At 52.5% G+C, this 18,424-nt stretch overlaps 2 pseudogenes; both read left to right on the top strand.

The window, feature by feature from the left end:
• The first annotated feature begins 1,829 nt into the window (after positions 1-1,829).
• Positions 1,830-5,905, top strand: LOC149915812 (protocadherin alpha-3 pseudogene; annotated as a pseudogene).
• A 4,530-nt stretch (positions 5,906-10,435) lies between these two features.
• On the top strand, positions 10,436-14,533 carry LOC116241631 (protocadherin alpha-2 pseudogene; annotated as a pseudogene).
• Positions 14,534-18,424: the final 3,891 nt, after the last annotated feature.

The raw sequence follows: 18,424 nt of genomic DNA on the forward strand, positions 1-18,424 counted from the left end.
GTAGACTGCAAATGACTGCCAAGGCGAAGTTGACACACCAGAGGGATGGGATACCACACAGAGAAACCCAGACAGTCTGAGTGGGCCCAGGAGAACCTCATGAGGTTCAGCAATGCCAAAAGTAAGGACTTGCACCTGAGTTGTGGTAACTGCCACTAACAGGACAAGCTGGATGATGACAGGATGGAGCACAGCCCTGCCAAAAAGGACTGTTATAGCTGATGGATAGCAGCTGGACATGAGCCAGCACCATGCCCTGGCAGCCCAGAAAGCCAACTGTATCCTGGACTGCATCAAAAGCAGTGCAGCCAGCAAGGCAATGGAGGGGATCTGCCCCTCTGCTCTTGCTGTGAGACCCCACCTGGAGTGCTGCATCCAGATGTGCTCAGCACAGGAGAGACACAGATGTGTTGGAGTGTGTGCAGAGAATGGCCATAAAGATGATCCCAAGAATGGAACACCTTCCTGAAAGGACAGAGCTGGGTATGTGCAGCATGGAGAAGAAGAGGCTCTGGGAGACCTCACAATAACTTTTCCTTATGTAAAGGGGAGATATAAGAAAGAAGGGGATAGACGCCTTAGCAGGACCTGTTGTGATAGGATAAGGGGAAATTATTTCAAACTAGGCAGGAGGAGATTTAGATTGGATGTAAGGAAGTAATTATTTGCAGTAATGTTGGTAAGGCACTGGCTCAAGGTGCCCAGAGAGATGTTGGATGTCCCGTCCCTGGAGACATTCAAGGTCAGGCTGGATTGAACTCTGAGCATTCTGATCTTGCTATAGGTGTCCTTGTTCACCTCAGGGGGTTGAGCTGAATGAACTTTGTGGGTCCCTTCCAACTTCTATGCTTCTTCTGTGATTGTAACTGCAGAAACCAAAGAAGAAGCAAGTGGTGGGAGAAGCATTTACCATGAGTGAAGGAAGGGGACGTGTTTCCCACTTTTCTCCTCTAACTAATTCTTTTTAAGAGCAGTCACCTGTGAATCTCTGCTTCACTGTAGTTATGCTAAAAGTGATGGTTATTTTCCTGTAAAAATATAAAGAAGGCCATGTGAATGGAGAGTGTCATTAGAAAGAATTCTATTAGATCAGAAGGTTTCTAAGAGTGACATATCAATTACTGTTACTGAGATAGCTAACCAACAGATACATTCAATACCTTTCATGGCACACCCATTTCACATGACAAACAAGTGCGAAAGATCAGTTGGCACCTCACTGTAAAAAGATACGCTCTGAAGTAAAACAGTGAAAAGTGCTACAGGTAAGTACGCAGTCAAAAATTATATGTATATATTTTAAAATATCTGAAGCATAAGGAGTAGAGAATGGTAACAATGAAGCAAGTCTCAGAGACCTGAGGGAACTATCTGATGTAGTTGCCAGTCCACTCTCAATGATATTTGAAAATTCATGGCAATCAAGTGAAGTCCGTGGTTACTGGGAAAAAATGCAACATCACACCTCTTTTTTAAATGGGGTAAAAAGAATGAGCCTGGTAACTACCGACCTGTCAGTCTCACCTCTGTGCCAGAGAATATTGGGGAACAGATCATCCTGGAAGCTATGCTAAGGCACGTGGGAGACAGGGAGGTGATACGGGAGAAACAGCATGGCTTCACCAAGGGCAAATCCTGCTTAACCAACCTAGTGATCTTCTGTGATGGTGTCACTACGTCAGTGGACAAGGGGAGAGCCACTGATGTCCTCTACCTTGACTATAGTAAGGCCTTTGACATGGTACCCCACAACATCCTTCTGTCCAAATTGGAAAGATATGGATTTGATGGCTGGAATGTTCAATGAATGAAGAACTGGCTCGAGTCCAGAAAGTGGTGGTCAATGGATCCATGTCTGGATGGAGATTGGTGACAATTAGTGTCCCCCAGGAGTCAGTGCTGGGACTGATACTTTTCAGTATCTTCATCAGTGACATGGACAGTGGGATAAGGTGCATCCTCAGTAGGTTTGCTGGTGACGTAAACTTGTGGCATGCGGTGATCACATCAAGGGGATGGGATGCCATCCACAGGGACCTAGACAGGCTTGAACAGTGGGCCCAGGTGAATCCCATGAGTTTCAACAAATTTAAAGAGAAGATCTTGCACCTGGATTGAGACAACTCCACACAATACAAGATGGGGGATGAAATAATTGAGCACAGCCCTGCTAAAAAAAGACCTGGAGGGTGGCTGGACACAGCTGGATATGATTTTGCAGCCCAGAGAGCAACTGTACCTTGGTCTGCATCAAAAGCAGTGTGACCAGCAGGGTGAGGGAGGTGATCCTGGCCCTCTACTCTGCACTGGTGAGGACTCACGTGGAGTATTGCATCCGGCTGTGGAGTCCTCAGTACAGAAGAGACATAGACATGTTGGAGTGTGTCCAGAGGAGGGCCATTAAAATGGTCACAGGGGTGGAACATCATCTTATTTACACTGAGGGTGGTGAGGCACTGGAACAGGATGCCCCGTCCTAACAGACTTTCAAGGAGAGGCTGGTTCAGGCCCTGGGCAACATCATCTAGCCGTGGGTCATCCTGAGCATCTTACACGAGTTGGACTACACGGCGTTCAGAGGTCCCTTCCAACCCGAAGAATTGTATGGTTCACTAATTCTATGAATCCAGCGCGATACGCAGAGAAGCACAGAGGCAATTCCCTCCGCGAGCCACATGATGCCGCTCCGAGCTAAGGAACGCGCGATGCGATCGGGGAAAGGGAGGGGAACACCTTCCGGTGCCCATGGAAAAGAAGGCAGAGCAAGAGCGAGCGGCGGGGAGGAGGACGCGCGTCCCGTGAGGAAGGATTGTGGGGGCGAGCGCGGGCGGAGGGTTTGTAGCAGGCAGGTGGTGAGGTGCGTGGCGTGGAGAAGGAGAGGTGCGGCGTTGAGGGCGATGGTCGGCGGTGGAGCATCGCGTCGGAGCTGGGCGGCCGCGGTGCTGGTGCTGCAGGCGGCCTGGGCGCTGGGCGGCGGGCAGGTGCGCTACTCGGTGCCGGAGGAAGCGGAGGCCGGCACGGTGGTGGGGCGGCTGGCGCAGGACCTGGGCCTGGAGGCGGGCGAGGCGGAGGCGCGGCGGCTGCGGCTGGTGTCGCGGGGCCGGCGGGCGAGCGTGGAGGTGAGCGGGGCGAGCGGGGCGCTGGTGGTGAGCTCGCGGCTGGACCGGGAGGAGCTGTGCGGGAAGAGCGCGCCGTGCGCCCTGCGCCTGGAGGTGCTGCTGGAGCGGCCGCTGCGCGTCTTCCACGTGGAGGTGGAGGTCACCGACATCAACGACAATGCCCCGCGCTTCCCCGCCGCCTCCAAAAACATCAGCGTCTCGGAGAACTCCCCTTCTGGTTCTCGCGTTCCTCTGGAGGGCGCATCAGATGCGGATATCGGTTCGAACGCGCAGCTCTCGTATACATTGAGCCCCTCCGAGCACTTCGCTCTGGAAGTAAAATCGTCAGATGAAGACAGGAAATCTCTTTTTCTTGTGTTAACGCATCCTCTGGATCGGGAGTCAGTGTCGGAGCACCGCTTGGTGTTGACGGCGAGTGACGGGGGCAGGCCGGCGCTGACGGGCACGGTGCAGCTGGTGATCTCGGTGCTGGATGCGAACGACAACGCGCCGCAGTTCAACCAGTCGGTGTATAAAGTGCAGCTACCGGAGGACGCGGCGGAGGGCACGCTGGTGGCGCGAGTGGCAGCCACGGACCCGGACGAGGGAATTAATCAGGAGTTTTCCTACAGCATCGTCAGTTCTGTTCCTGCGTCTCAGAGAGATTCACTTAGCATTGATCCGCGGACAGGGGAGATCCGGCTCCGAGCCCCCTTAGACTTCGAAGAAGTCCGTTTACACGAGTTGCAAATCGAGGCGAGAGATAAAGGTTTTCCTCCGTTGTCGGGGCACTGCAGCGTGGAGCTGGAGGTGGTGGACGTGAACGACAACGCGCCCGAGGTGTGGGTGACGTCGCTGTCGGTGCCGGTGCCCGAGGACGCGGCGCTGGGGACGGTGGTGGCGCTGCTGAGCGTGTCGGACCGGGACTCGGGGCCGAACGGGCGGGTGCGGTGCGCGGTGCGGCCGCCGTCGCCGTTCGGGCTGGTGGCGACGTTCGCGGGCTCGTACTCGCTGGTGCTGCGGGAGGCGCTGGACCGGGAGCGGGTGTCGGAGTACGAGGTGGAGGTGCGGGCGGAGGACGGCGGGGCGCCGCCGCTGCGCGCCAGCCGCGGGCTGCGGGTGCCGGTGTCGGACGTGAACGACAACGCGCCGGCGTTCGCGCAGGCCGTGTACACGGTGCTGGCGCGGGAGAACAACGCGGCGGGCGCGGAGCTGGCGCGGCTGTGGGCGCGGGACCCGGACGAGGCGGGCAACGGGCGCGTGAGCTACTCGGTGTCGGAGGGCGGCGCGGGGACGGGCGCGGGCTCGGGCTCGGGCTCGGGCTCGGGCTGGCGTCCGGCGTCGAGCTACGTGTCGGTGGACGCGGAGAGCGGGCGTCTGCGGGCGCTGCGGCCGCTGGACTACGAGGAGCTGCAGGTGCTGCAGTTCGAGGTGCGGGCGGTGGACGCGGGGGAGCCGCCGCTGTGCGGCAACGCCACGGTGCAGCTGTTCGTGGTGGACGAGAACGACAACGCGCCGGCGCTGCTGCCGCTGGCGGGCGGCGGGCCGGGGCCCTGGGCTGCGGGCGAGGCGGCGGAGCCGGGGTCGCGGGCGTCGGGCTCGGCGGGATCTCCGGGCTCGTCGGGCTCGGTCGTGTCGTCGTGGTCGCTGTGGGCGCGGGCGGCGTGGGGTGCTCCGGCGGGGCAGGTGGTGGCGAAGATCCGCGCGGTGGACGCGGACTCGGGCTACAACGCGTGGCTGCGCTACGAGCTGCGGGAGCCGCGGGGCGAGGGCCCGTTCCGCGTGGGGCTGTACAGCGGCGAGGTGAGCACGGCGCGGGCGCTGGAGGAGGCGGACGGCCCGCGGCAGAGGCTGCTGATCGTGGTGCGGGACCACGGCGAGCCGCCGCGCTCGGCCACGGCCACGCTGAGCGTGTCGCTGGTGGAGGGCGCCGAGGCGGCGCTGGCGGCGGCGGCGGGGGCGGTGTCGGTGTCGGCGGGGGCGGGGCTGCGGCCGGCGGCGGGCGCGGAGGGCGGATCATCGGCGGCGGCGTCGGCGACGAACGTGTGGCTGGTGGCGGCCATCTGCGCGGTGTCGAGCCTGTTGGTGCTGGCGGTGGTGCTGTACGGGGCCGGGCGCTGGGCGCCGCGGGCGGCCGTGCTGGCGGGGCCCGGGCCGGCGACGCTGGTGTGCGCCAGCGAGGTGGGCAGCTGGTCGTACTCGCAGCGCCAGAGCCGGAGCCTGTGCGTGGCCACGGACGGCGCGGGCAAGAGCGACCTGATGGTGTTCAGCCCCAACTGCCCGCCGCCGCCCGGCCCCGCGCCGAAGGAGACGCCGCACGACGCGCCCTCCCTGCTGGACACGGTCAGTGGCTCTCGCGGGCCTTTCGCATAGTCCTCCCTTCCTTTCTAAATGTTTTCTTTCGTCTTCTTTGCTCTGCTTTGTTCTCGTCCCTATGTATTTTGTAAGAATTACAGAAAAATGTGAGTGATATGCTTAATGTCTGTCGGCTGCTGAGTACATGGCACAGTTTTTGCAGTCTGGCACTTTTATTGATGGGAATGCTCTGTGGAAGCCAGAGGGAATGCTGAGTACGGATGGAGTACTGGTGTGGCATCTCTTGCAAGTCACTGTGGCAATTTTAAACTGTGAAGGTTGACCTTGAGTGAGATTCCTTCTTTTTGAGGAATGAAGAAAATGTTGGGTAGACGAAGGTGTATGGCAGAAGGCAAGAATGAGAGATGTCTTTTTTCTTCCTCTTGAGTTAAGTGACTTGAATGAATGCGGTTTGCATTCTATACGCGTTGGTTTTCCTTCCTAGAGTCATTCTGCTTTGCAGGCCTATATTGGAAGTGATGTGCTTTGTAACTTTCAGTTCTCTCTTTCTGAGTATGAACATCCTTCTGCCCAAGTAGAAGGTGTTGCAATGTGTGATCATCCTATTGGCCTTCTGTGGGCATGATGCTTTTTCTTTCTTCCTTTTTTGACTTTGGGAGGAGGAGAAATGAATGAACTTCATGTTCCAGGTGAATATTGCATGCAGAAACTGTCAAATGGAATCCTTGGCTGATCCCACAGTTTAGCTTATCTGTGCAGCTTTGTTCACTGTTTCCTGCTGTTGTTTACCAAGTGTTTCTCCTTAGAAACTACATCCTCCTTTTTTGCTCATCCTTCTCTGAAATGATCTGATATGAAGTGACCAGTGACACCTGGGGTTTTCTTCCTACACCCCTTGAACAAATATGAATTTCATTGCTCTAACACCGTGGAATTGTTTCTTCAGAGGTAGATGCAACAAAACCCCAGTTATGTTTTCCCTTTACACATATGCTGTTAATGTGTTTTGAAATGAAGAGTTACAGAACATCGTGAGGTAGTGGCAAGAAACAGAGAATTTTTCTCCCACGTTAGGCAAGGCATTTTCTAGAGAGTGGCTTCAAGGAATCTGGCAATGTCAGTTCCACATATCCCTTGATACTACTGTTTTATTATTTCCCGTGAGTGCCAATGAAAGTGGAGTGCTTCTTTCCTTGTGCCGTATGAAGAGTTTGTGAGTTCCAGTGGGATGAGTGGTTTCCCCAGCCAGGGACACTCCTTTCCTCTGGCACCTGCCTGCTAGAGGAAATGTGTTGGAATGCGAGACGAAGAGTGGTGACTGCTTTCTGATGAATGTTTCCTTCCAATTTTCAGAGAGGTGATCAGAGCTGTGCCAGTTGCAATGAGAAGCCTGATGCAGATGTTGGTATCCGTTCTGTCTGAGAGGGATGAGGTGGTGTAAAGCCTTCAAAGTGTGGTTCCTGCGACTGGGAAGAGTCTGGCAGACACTGCCAGCCTCAGCAGTTACCCAGCTGTTCCTGATGTGATTGGTGAGGGAAGGTCTCTAGTGACGTTCCAGTTCCTGAGGGGGCCTACAATAAAGCTAGGGAGGGAGTTTTATAAGGACGTTAGTGACAGGATGAGAGAAAATGGTTTTAAACTGGAAGAGGGTAAGTTTAGACTAGATATCAGGTAGAAATTCTTTACAGTGGTGGTGGTGGTGAGGCACTGGAACAGGTTGTCCAGTGAGGTTGTGAATGCCCCCTCCCTGAAAGCATTCAAGGCCAGGAAGGTTGGGACTTTGGGCAACCTGGTCTAGTGGTAGGTGTCCCTGAGTATATCAGGGGGATTGGAACTAGGTGATTGTAAAGGTCCCGTCCAACCCAAACCATTCTATGATTCTAAGGTGGGGATCTGCACAACTCTGGGTCATAGTGAGTTTGGGGCGTAGAGCTGGGTTCTGACTATTTGGTGGATCAACGTCCAGGTGTTGTGATAGTGATCAAGTAAAGCCTGGTTATATAATGTTGGGTGTCTTTAGTAGTGAAGATTGTTGTCTGAGGTAATATTGTATGTTAAGTAAAGAGTGAGTCATTGAACAAGAGGTGGAAACAGTATGCTGGAAATCCTATTTGCTCCAGCAATGGATAGAGGTTGACAGTAGAAAACGTGGAGAAGAGGCCAAGCGCACAGTGTTGCTTGACCTGGATCCTCTCTGAATGTCCTGAAATTCAGTTGTAAGGCATTATCATATGAGGTTGTGTGTTATTTGTTCTGCCACCTGTATTTGTTTGAAGTGTCTGTCTCCTGTCTTTCCTGGGCATTCCCTTGCCTTATGTAGAGGAAGACCCAATAAGAGGAGAGCACCATGGCAACTGTTTTCAATGGGAGTTGAAGAGGCCTTCAACTGAGTGACTGCTGACAGCAGGCTCATCTGTGAAGTGCAATGAGGTTCTACAGGGCCCTGTGCACTCAATTTCTGCATGTCCTCATTCCCTGTTGTAATTCTATTCCATGCTCTAAAAAACATCTGCCACGTTGTTCCCTGTGACGGAAGGGTGAGCCCTGGGGCTGATCACAGCTGGTGCTTTTTTGTTTGTGTGTTGGTCACCTCCGAGTGCTGGCAGCAATGTCCATTGTGTGGGCCTGCTTGTGCAGAAGATCATCTGATGCAGGGCTTGGAATTTTTGTTCTCAGAATAGAGGAAGAAGATTGCTCAGGGTACTTCTGCAAAATGTTATTGCTCAATTATCAGATGAAAACTTTCCAAGGAAATTGTATTTAGTTTTTAGATCATTTATTAGTGGGAACCTTTTGTGAGGTGTAACCTGCCCTATCTTCTTGCCATGTGTTGTTCCAGAAGATGATTCTAGACACAAGTGGGGCTGGTACCCAAGGCAAGAGTGCCCACAGCTGTTGCCCTGCTGTTGGATACAGGGAATTCATGGTTGGGTTCTCCTGTCCCACGATGAAATCAGTGCCTATTTTGATTGACATTCATGATGTTGCCTCTACAAATGTTGTTGGTTGATGGTTTATAGGATTTCCACCTGACAGAGATAAAAAACAGTCATGAAGGGTTAGTGTGTTGCTGACAGTCACGTAGGCAGTATTCATGGTCATTAGTGAAATGCAGACTGTGCTGCTGTGATACTTGGCTTTTTATGCTTGTTTTTTGGAAGGGGAGAGCGGAGGAGGAAAAGATTTGTCCTCTTTTTTTGTTGTCTTGCGCAGAAGATGTGATGTAAGGTGACAGCTGTGAGTTAAGGGGTTACTTGCTGTAGGCTTGTGTTCCTGTATTGGGAATTGGCATGATTTACACTGTCCTCTTTGGATGTTGATTCAGTTTGCATCCGTACCCATACTTTCACAAAGATTGTGTGCCCTTCTCTTCAGAAATAGAAAGGAAAAACAAGAAAGCAAGTCTATAAATACTTCCATACATTTCATATGAAGCATAAGAATGCCTTGCTCATTCACATCAGAAATACTTTTCCTTATTTGTATGTCCAATTTCCCATTGAATTTCCATAAGGACTCAAAAATTCAAAGGCTCATCTGTAGTGTTTGTGTGGATTTCTAACCAGACAGGCAGCTCAGCACTGCACAACTGTTCAGTCACTTCCCTCCAGGTGGGGTGAAGGAGATTATTGTAAACAAAACTGAACAGGGGAATTGAGATAAAAGCTATTTGCTAAGACAAAAAAGGAAAATGGAAGCAAAAGTCAATGATAAGCACATACATATATATATATATATATATATATCTTCATCTGTGAAGCTGGAAAATTGGCGTGACATCTGATACTACTAATATAATGATGTAGGTATATGATTATGATTCACTCTCATAAGTTTTTTTTCATGTAACCTGGGTGACACAAGCACCATTGGTATGTCTTCATCTTGAATCAGCCATGTAATCCTGTTACGATGTTTGTTTGACAAACACATCCATGTCACTGTCCATCCAAGAGCTCCTCCACTGTTGGTTTGGATCTTCTTATTGAGGTGAGCTGGCTGGTAGCCTGGGTTTTTCTCTGATGGACTAAAATCAATGCCATATAGCGATTATGACATCAGTTCTACAGATGTTGTTGCCTAGTTCTGTCCATCACTGAAGACAGCCAGTCCATAAGAGTCATGGTGGCAGTGGTGGTCTGCCAGGATGTTTTGTCCGCCTTTGGTGATGCTGAGCATGCTGATATCAGGTTTGACTTCTTATTTCACTCTGAACTTGGACTTGAGACAGCAACAAGGATTAGAGGGTTCTCTCTGCTCTTGTTGTATATTTCTTGACAATGTTTCACTTGACAGCGTTATCCTAAATGTAGGGAAGTCAACAGGGACTTCTCCTGTATCTTTCTGAAATGTGCTGGTACTCCTCTGTCCCAGAGACCATCCTTGCCAGTTTTTGCTGACCCGTCTGTAGTTCCCTTTGATGGAGGGTTGAAGCCCTGTGGCAGGACACAGCAGGTACTTTTCCTTTGGTTACCTTGAAGTGCAGATAGTGTGTCCCTTGTGTGTGCTGCTTGTTGAACAGAGCCTGTTTTCTTTAATGTTTTCCCAGAGTACAGGGTAGAATTTTCCAGAGGAAAACCTGGAGAAGAGGCTTGGCGCAGAGCATTGCTTGGCCAGGATCCTCTCAGAACACCCAGAACTTAGTTGTGAGGCATTTCTGAGCTTGAGAAGCTGTGTGTTCTTCGTGGTACCACTCTACTGCCTTTGTATGTTTGGAGGCTTTCCATGATGTCTGCCTCAGGGGAATTTAGGTACATGCAGAGGAAGACCAATTCAGGAAGGCCTTGAACCAAGCAATTGCTGACAGCAAGGCCATGTCTGAGGTGTGATGAGCTTCTGCATAGTTCCATGCTGTCAAATTCTGTATGTCCTTGTTCCTGTTGTCTCCGTGTCCTTTATACTTTGAAAACATCTTCCAGTCCAGGTAAGTTGTTCATATTAAAAGAAGATGTGATCAATTGACAATTATATGCTTTTGCACTGTTAGCTGTGGTCCCTTTATATTAGATGTGTTATTTCCTGGGTATTACCCAGATTGGAGTAGTTATGGTAGTAATGTGCATACCAGTGCAGGTATGATACACAGGAAATTGAACTCAGATGGTATAAACCAAACACAACCTTGGCCTGGCTTCTCAGAGTGGCAATGAATTTAAGGTGGAACAGAGAATAGCTCTGTAGGCAGGTGGCAGATTCTGCCCTGAAGCTACAGACGGTGTTCAGGAATTCTCCCACTGCCCTACACCTGGCTTTACTGGAATGGGAAGAGAAGGTCAGTGAAATTTAGGTACTGGCTCCAGTATCTCACTCCTCTGACATGCCAGCTACACATGGCGAGTGCAAATGGCAAACAGAGATATCAAAAAAGTTGAAATCTCAGCCCTTATCGGAAGGAAACATCTCACTGATAAATAACGTGGATTGCTCGCATCTCCTCCCCCGACAGTCCCCACGAATGCTGAGCACTACTTTTCTCACCTCCTCCTCCCTCAGCTCCAGCCACAGGTTAGCGGGGGCAGATCGGCATTCCCGGCACTTCGCTGTCACTTCGCACCAATTCTGTTTGAAAGCGGTAAGTAGGGAATCTCCCGGGAAGGATGCATCGCCGTACTGCTCTGTTCCAACGGATGGGAGCAGTGAGGAGAACCCATCGACAGAGAGTGCAAGATGATGATCTAATTAAATTAGCACTTTCGTCCCTTTGCTCAGTCCTTGAAAGGCATAGATTAAAGGCAAGTGAAGTCAAACTTCTCGATATTTTCACTACAAAGTGTATATATTCTCAAATATATATCAGAAGGGCATGTGAACAGAGCACGTATGAAACACTTCACTAACAAGGAAAGGATTCTTAATAGAAAAACTGGACATATTCTCACTGCAGGAACCGCACTGCAGATCAAGGCATGGCAGCTGATCGGAAAAACACATTTGAAAGATAGTTGGTGCCTTCCTGCAAATAAAAGAAGTGAAAAGCGGTGTGAGTACACAATCGGCAGGAAAACGAAAACGCCAGAACACAAACGAACAAACAAACAAACAAACAAACAAACAAAAAAAACAACATGAAAGTGACGTGAATCACAAGGAATGAGAAAAGAAAATGGAAAAAAAAAAAAAAAAAAGAAGCGAACGTACAGCGCTGTACGCAGAGAAGCACAGAGGCAATTCCTTCCGCGAGCCACATGATGCCGCTCCGAGCTAAGGAACGCGCGATGCGATCGGAGAAAGGGAGGGGAACACCTTCCGGTGCCCATGGAAAAGAAGGCAGAGCAAGAGCGAGCGGCGGGGAGGAGGACGCGCGTCCCGTGAGGAAGGATTGTGGGGGCGAGCGCGGGCGGAGGGTTTGTAGCAGGCAGGTGGTGAGGTGCGTGGCGTGGAGAAGGAGCGGTGCGGCGTTGAGGGCGATGGTCGGCGGTGGAGCATCGCGTCGGAGCTGGGCGGCCGCGGTGCTGGTGCTGCAGGCGGCCTGGGCGCTGGGCGGCGGGCAGGTGCGCTACTCGGTGCCGGAGGAAGCGGAGGCCGGCACGGTGGTGGGGCGGCTGGCGCAGGACCTGGGCCTGGAGGCGGGCGAGGCGGAGGCGCGGCGGCTGCGGCTGGTGTCGCGGGGCCGGCGGGCGAGCGTGGAGGTGAGCGGGGCGAGCGGGGCGCTGGTGGTGAGCTCGCGGCTGGACCGGGAGGAGCTGTGCGGGAAGAGCGCGCCGTGCGCCCTGCGCCTGGAGGTGCTGCTGGAGCGGCCGCTGCGCGTCTTCCACGTGGAGGTGGAGGTCACCGACATCAACGACAATGCCCCGCGCTTCCCCGCCACCTCCAAAAACATCAGCATCGCGGAACTGTCGCTGCCCGGATCGCGTTTCCCGCTAGAGGGCGCGTCGGATGCGGATATCGGTTCGAACGCCCAGCTCTCGTATACACTGAGCCCCTCCGAGCACTTTGCTCTGGATGTGAAATCTAAAGACAAAAACAAAGTTTCCATTGCCTTGGTGTTAACGCATCCTCTGGATCGGGAGTCGGTGTCGGAGCACCGCTTGGTGCTGACGGCGAGTGACGGGGGCAGGCCGGCGCTGACGGGCACGGTGCAGCTGGTGATCTCGGTGCTGGATGCGAACGACAACGCGCCGCAGTTCAACCAGTCGGTGTATAAAGTGCAGCTGCCAGAAGATGCCATGCCGGGAACAGTTTTCCTGCAGCTAACAGCGACAGACAATGACGAGGGAATTAACAGGGAAATCTACTATGTCTTCGGTGAGACTGTTTCTGAGAACGTGAAGGAATTATTCGTAATCGATAAACTGTCAGGGAAAATGAGTACTGCGGGACAACTGGATTTCGAGGATGTTCAGTCATATGACCTGGAGATCGAGGCGAGAGATAAGGGGACGCCTCCGCTGTCGGGGCACTGCAGCGTGGAGCTGGAGGTGCTGGACGTGAACGACAACGCGCCCGAGGTGTGGGTGACGTCGCTGTCGGTGCCGGTGCCCGAGGACGCGGCGCTGGGGACGGTGGTGGCGCTGCTGAGCGTGTCGGACCGGGACTCGGGGCCGAACGGGCGGGTGCGGTGCGCGGTGCGGCCGCCGTCGCCGTTCGGGCTGGTGGCGACGTTCGCGGGCTCGTACTCGCTGGTGCTGCGGGAGGCGCTGGACCGGGAGCGGGTGTCGGAGTACGAGGTGGAGGTGCGGGCGGAGGACGGCGGGGCGCCGCCGCTGCGCGCCAGCCGCGGGCTGCGGGTGCCGGTGTCGGACGTGAACGACAACGCGCCGGCGTTCGCGCAGGCCGTGTACACGGTGCTGGCGCGGGAGAACAACGCGGCGGGCGCGGAGCTGGCGCGGCTGTGGGCGCGGGACCCGGACGAGGCGGGCAACGGGCGCGTGAGCTACTCGGTGTCGGAGGGCGGCGCGGGGACGGGCGCGGGCTCGGGCTCGGGCTCGGGCTCGGGCTGGCGTCCGGCGTCGAGCTACGTGTCGGTGGACGCGGAGAGTGGGCGTCTGCGGGCGCTGCGGCCGCTGGACTACGAGGAGCTGCAGGTGCTGCAGTTCGAGGTGCGGGCGGTGGACGCGGGGGAGCCGCCGCTGTGCGGCAACGCCACGGTGCAGCTGTTCGTGGTGGACGAGAACGACAACGCGCCGGCGCTGCTGCCGCTGGCGGGCGGCGGGCCGGGGCCCTGGGCTGCGGGCGAGGCGGCGGAGGCGGCGGAGCCGGGGTCGCGGGCGTCGGGCTCGGCGGGATCTCCGGGCTCGTCGGGCTCGGTCGTGTCGTCGTGGTCGCTGTGGGCGCGGGCGGCGTGGGGTGCTCCGGCGGGGCAGGTGGTGGCGAAGATCCGCGCGGTGGACGCGGACTCGGGCTACAACGCGTGGCTGCGCTACGAGCTGCGGGAGCCGCGGGGCGAGGGCCCGTTCCGCGTGGGGCTGTACAGCGGCGAGGTGAGCACGGCGCGGGCGCTGGAGGAGGCGGACGGCCCGCGGCAGAGGCTGCTGATCGTGGTGCGGGACCACGGCGAGCCGCCGCGCTCGGCCACGGCCACGCTGAGCGTGTCGCTGGTGGAGGGCGCCGAGGCGGCGCTGGCGGCGGCGGCGGGGGCGGTGTCGGTGTCGGCGGGGGCGGGGCTGCGGCCGGCGGCGGGCGCGGAGGGCGGATCATCGGCGGCGGCGTCGGCGACGAACGTGTGGCTGGTGGCGGCCATCTGCGCGGTGTCGAGCCTGTTGGTGCTGGCGGTGGTGCTGTACGGGGCCGGGCGCTGGGCGCCGCGGGCGGCCGTGCTGGCGGGGCCCGGGCCCGGGCCGGCGACGCTGGTGTGCGCCAGCGAGGTGGGCAGCTGGTCGTACTCGCAGCGCCAGAGCCGGAGCCTGTGCGTGGCCACGGACGGCGCGGGCAAGAGCGACCTGATGGTGTTCAGCCCCAACTGCCCGCCGCCGCCCGGCCCCGCGCCGAAGGAGACGCCGCACGACGCGCCCTCCCTGCTGGACACGGTCAGTATCTCTCGCGGGCCGCTCGTCCCTTGTTTCCGTCCTTCCTTTCTTGTCTTATTTATTTATTTATTTATTTATTTTCCCTATTATCTTCTTTTTTCTGTGCTTCCTTTCTTTCTGTTCCATCCTCTGTGTAGAGGCTTGGAGTTCTGACAGCTGTGTTGCACTGCTCTGGAACTCTTTTGTAGAGCAGTACCTGTCGGGGGCATGGAATCTCTTTTTTGACATATTTGTTGCAATAATGTTGTATTTGCAATTTTCTGTTTGTATATCATGCTTGAATATTGCTGTTGGATCTCATTCTGTTGATACAGGAACGATGGTGTCTTGCTCATTTTCAGTCAACTTTTTTACTCTAAAATGGGTAAGGCAAGCACTACTGGACTGTATTCCACTTCAGCTTGCATCCATTCTTTGCAGTTGCATTTTTTGACTTACTGTGGAAATTCTGTGAAGATTTACATTTGATTTACATTTGCATCTAGCGTTTTGTCCATCTCAGAGCTCCTCAGTTGTTGATCTGGAAGTTTACTCTGAGGTTTGATGTTTTGTATTGGAATTTTCCTTTGATGGAATGAAATAACTTGCACTGAGTTGCTGTGACATGAATTCTGGCAAGACTGATTCTAATAGTGCGTAACACTGTAGGACAGCTGGATGTTAATGGTCATTCTGGTAGTGGTGGTCCACCAGGATGTTTCTTCTTCTTTTATTGACGAGGAGTGTGATTGTGCTGTTAACAGCACTGTTTTTTTCTTTGATTCTCCTTTTCAAGAGACACGATGCAGTACGTTGATTATTATTTCAGCATTCTGTCTGTGCGTGGTGTATCTCTGTCTACATTGGTTCATCAGACAAAGTCATAATGAAAGTAGGAAGTAGATTATTGTCTTTTCCTGTTTCCAGTCCTGCAGTCTGTACTACCTCTTGCCAATGCCTCTGTTGTTCCCTCTGAGAGAGGACTGCAGTCCCAGTTGATGACCTTGGAGTGCTGACAGAGATGTTGCTTTGGTATGTTTCTTTTGCATCCGGTGAAATGATGCAAAGGAATGAATTTTTGTTCCGAATGTTCGGAGAGGGAATGGCACAGTGTACTTCTGTAACACTTTTCTATGGAGTTAGCACTCAGAACATTTCCAATGAGAATCGTTTGCTTTCTGCCGAATTTATTATTTTTGCCATTATTTATTGGTGGGGACAAGTTTTGGGTGTAACCTGTCATATCCTGTTGCCGTTTGTGGTTCTCAAAGGTGATTGTAGGTTCTGGAGCTGTTAGTGCACAGGGCTGGGTTTCTCTAAGTTCTGCTCCTGCTGCTGGACACGAGGCTTTCATTGCTAGTGATCTTCCTTTCCAGAATGAAATGAGTGCCTCTTCTGATTTGATATGTTGCTGGTAGTAATTCTGTTAGTTGATGGTGTGCAGCATTTCCAGGTGGGAGTGCTGAATGTCTGGAAGTCACAAAGGGTCGGTCTTGAGGCAGCAGTCCAGCATGTAGTACTGCCTATCATTGGCCCTGACTGCGTTGTTATCAGTTATAGTTTTTTGTCAAAAAATCTGTCATTGTCTTCTTTCCTTGTCTATTGAAGGAGATGTGATACAAGGTGACAGTTGTACCTGGACAGTTTTCTGATTGTAGCCTCATATTCCAGCAGGATGTACTTCAGCCTCTTCAGATGTTCTTTCAATATTTGCATCAGTAGCTGTAGCTTCTCCCACAGCACCTGTGCCATATTTAAAATCAAAAGGAATAGTGCATCCTTGGATTCCCACCTATACAGTTCAGATGAAACATAAAGATGCCTTACTCATTAACATTTGCAGAAGCATTGCAAAATGTTGAGGGTTATTTGCAGAAGGTCAGCCAGGCACTGTGTATATGACACTGTTTGTTTGGTGTGTTTGGACTTCTTGCTCTGACTGGTGGGATGGTTCAGTGAAGGGCTGTGTCAACGCTGGATTGGGAAAGTGAGTAGAAGCTGGAATAGAGGCTGCTTGTTTTCTGTATCCATTGTTCAGAGTGGGGTTTGGAGGTTACCATGGGCCATAAGAAATGGGAGGTCTTCCAGATCTGGCAGTAGTTCATTGTGTTGACATGACTACACTACACTGTCTTTGGATGTTCTGAATACGTGTCTCTCTGTGGTCACGAATCCCTTCTGCTCCTTTGGGCTTTCCTTAAGTGTAAGTAGTTATTTCAGTCATGTCTGAGTAATGGATCAGCGAGATCCCAGGAGAGTTCTATGATGTCCTGTGTGTGTGAGGCTGAATTTGAGTGAGGTGAGGCTGCTGAGGGCCTCATCCTTTCAAGGTCTGATTATGTCCAAAGGGGAGAATTCAACACCTTCCCTGTCCTGCTGTTTCATGGCTTGCCCGCTTCCACATTGATATTTCAGTTTCTTTCGTCAAACTCTTGGTTTTCCTTCCTAGAATCATTCTGCACTGTAATCCTGTTTTGGAAGTGATGTGCAGTCTGGCCTTTCAGTCTTCTCTCTCTGAGCATGAATACTTGCTGCTCAAGTAGGAGTTGTCACAGTAATGGAGCATCATGAAATGAAGTCCATTTTTTTCTTCCATATTATATGATGCTGTTTTCTTGTTGGCGGCCACACCTGTGAAGCTGTGTTTACTCTCCACATCTCTGCTTGTGGCAAATCATGCTGGTGTCTACCAAGTTTGTGTCATCAGAAACAGTGTCCTCTTTTACTGATCTTTCATAGAAATAGTCCTGATATGTGGATATCATTGGCATGTGGGTGTTTCTTTTTACACTCTTATCACTTTAATAATACCACAAAGAGTTTCTGGAGAGGATGATGTAGCACAACCCATATTCTGTGTTCTATTTCCATGTATGATATTAGCGATTTGAAATGGAGACTTATGGAATGACAAACAAAGGTAGAACAAGTAATGAAAGTATCAGTTTTTCCATGCTAGGCAAATGTTTGTTAAAGCGGGAAACTGTACAGGATGTTGCAGTGTTGTTTCAATATATGCTGTGGTGCCAGGCTTTCTTGTCTCCCATGAGTGCAGATAAAATCCATGTGATTATTTCTGTGTGCCTTAAAAACATGTTTTGCAAAGAGGTGATAAATTCCTCCACCGAATGCAGTCTCTTTCTTTGACACCTGCCTGATGTAGGAAATGTGTTTGGTACTGGGATGTGAGAAGCAGAATGCCGTCTACTTTCTGATGAATGGCCAGTACTAATGCCACAATCTGAATGAAGTCAGATGTAATTCATCTTATAATTTCCACATGAGATTTATTAGAAGCTGCAGAACCTTGAGAGTGCAGTTTCTTTCGCTGGGAAGAGGCTGGGAGGCAGTGTGTGTTTCTGCAGTTACCCAGCTGTTTGTGCTGTCACAGATGAGGGAAGATGAAGATCTGCACATCCATGGGTCGTGATCAGGGTGGGCTTAGAGCATTGCCCAGACAATGGGGTGGATCAATGTGCATGTGTTGTGATAGTGATCATGTGAGCAGCACCTAGTGTGGCCTGGGTGTTTGATCCTGAAAGTTTTTACCAGTGAAGAGTCTTGTGCAAGGGAAGCGATGATGCTTTGGTAGATGAAATAGTAAATTGGTGGTCACGAGCTGTAAATGTTTGACTGGAGATACTACTCGCCATGGCCTGAGACGGAGGTTGCAAGAATTAATTGTGGAGAGGAGGCCAAGTACAGTGTGCTGGCTGGCCTGCTTTCTCTGAAAACCTCCAGAATTTCAGCTTTTATACCTTATCATAGAAGGTTATGAGTCATTCCTTCTGTCACTGTTCCTTGCACTATGGGTTTGAATTGACTCTCAGCTGTTTTCCTTGGGCATCTGCTTTTCCTTATGTAGAGAAAGAACCAGAATGGGAGCAGCACAGTGATATTGTCTTCAGTGGGACGTGGGGAGGTCTTCCACCAAGTGACCTTTGACTGCAAGGCCATCTGTGAGGTGTGATGAGCCTCTGTGGTGCCCTGAGGAGTCAAATTATGTGTGTCCTCACTCGCTGTTGTAGTTGCTGCCTGTGAAGTCATCTTCCTTATGTGCCTTTA

Source organism: Phasianus colchicus, chromosome 15 (genome assembly GCF_987193195.1).
Source record: "Phasianus colchicus chromosome 15, bPhaCol1.hap1.1, whole genome shotgun sequence".
In the NCBI taxonomy this organism is placed as follows: domain Eukaryota; kingdom Metazoa; phylum Chordata; class Aves; order Galliformes; family Phasianidae; genus Phasianus; species Phasianus colchicus.